Raw genomic sequence first — 1553 nt, 5'->3', positions numbered from 1 at the left:
CGCCGAATTCCAGTTTTCCGGCCAGATTACCTAAGTTTGAAGTTTTGGGTGATCTGGTCGGAAAACTGGAATTCGGCGGACTCCCCGAGGATGGAAAGTGGTTGGGAAAGCTGTTGGAGTCGGCTGGGGTGGAGGCGCGCCTTCACCGGCGCCGTACGGTGGCGAACGGACGAAAATCCGCACCGTAAAACGATGCGGACGTCCGCACCTGAGAAAAATTCTATATATATATATATCACTAGTGTATGGATCTGCTTGTAGCTGCTGGCATTGTGGCTTAGCTTATTATTTGGCTTCTTGTAGTATTCTGATCCCTTTAGATTAATTTCATAGCCAGTAGCTACGTTGCTTTAATCTGCTGTCTTTTTAAATATCAAAACTGGCTACGTACGTAGCTTTAATCTTCTTACTTAACTACTAATGCAACGCGCAATATATATGCTCCTTGCACCAATAATTGATCCAGGAAGTTGAAAGTACGTAGTAGCTAGCAGGGGGATCGTAAAAACTTTGTATATTGTGAATATGTGATGAGTCTATGAGGAAAAGCATGGAAGGATTAACAATGGAGGATGATGGAGGTTGCAAGCAGCTAGCTAGCAACATATTGAAGTAAGAGTGACATGTACAAAACGGGGTACCTGGGGTTCACCGATCCAAATCATTTTCTTGGAGGAGAGTGACGTGTCGCGTAACCGGGGTCAAACAACTTCAATTTAATTACCCTGCAATCGTAGTAATATGGACAAGTAGGGATCGTTCTAGCCGGGGAAACCAAAGGGCGATCGAAAGAAGAGAAATCAAACAACTTATAAACAAGTATTCACATATATACATCGAAATATTGGGGGGTTTGAGATTGATTAATTCTAACAAATAATCTATTGAAAATTAAACCTAAGATTATTATATACAAATGATCAACATACTCATGCAACACATAACACGAAAAACCATCAAGAACACATAACAACTTCATGCAAGGCCGGGCAGCAACGTTCAAATTATCCTAGACTCTAACCAATTCCGATTCTAATTAGAGCCTTTGCGGTTATCTAATTGTTAAGACTCCTCAAGTATTTAGAACCATCTTTGCGCTTGATCCTAAACATGAATGCTAACTCATTTAAAGACACGTTGCGTAGAGATTAAACAAGAAAACATTTTAGCACACGAGTCAATCGGAAACATGATCTAAGGCATGGCGTCACTCATCCTATTAGCATGCAAATTATCAGAATTATATCCGCCCTAAGTTAATAACAGAGACCAAGACAACTTTGCGTATGAATTGATCCAAAATTATTATGGTAGATGAAACCGCACCTTAAGGACAACCATGGCCAAGGCAGCCTCAAGGATTGATTTAGATGCACGAATTCATGATAATTAATCAATTAGAAATCAAAAACACATAAGAACATGCTACTGCCCTAAAACCTAAATCACGAAATCATCATATATTCAAGAAGTTACAAATCAAAACATAGAACAATCAAAGATCACAAAGAAATCCGAAAACCATGTTTGATAAATAAAACCAAAATCGAAAA

General features: G+C 39.2%; 1 pseudogene; it reads right to left on the bottom strand.

Annotated features, from left to right (window-relative positions):
- Positions 1-1553, bottom strand: part of LOC101303355 — an 11641-nt pseudogene that overhangs the window by 8902 nt on the left and 1186 nt on the right.

Source organism: Fragaria vesca, linkage group LG6 (genome assembly GCF_000184155.1).
Source record: "Fragaria vesca subsp. vesca linkage group LG6, FraVesHawaii_1.0, whole genome shotgun sequence".
Lineage (NCBI taxonomy): Eukaryota > Viridiplantae > Streptophyta > Magnoliopsida > Rosales > Rosaceae > Fragaria > Fragaria vesca.
The sequence above is the reverse complement of the archived record's forward strand: the minus strand, read 5'-3'. Positions and strand labels throughout refer to the sequence as shown.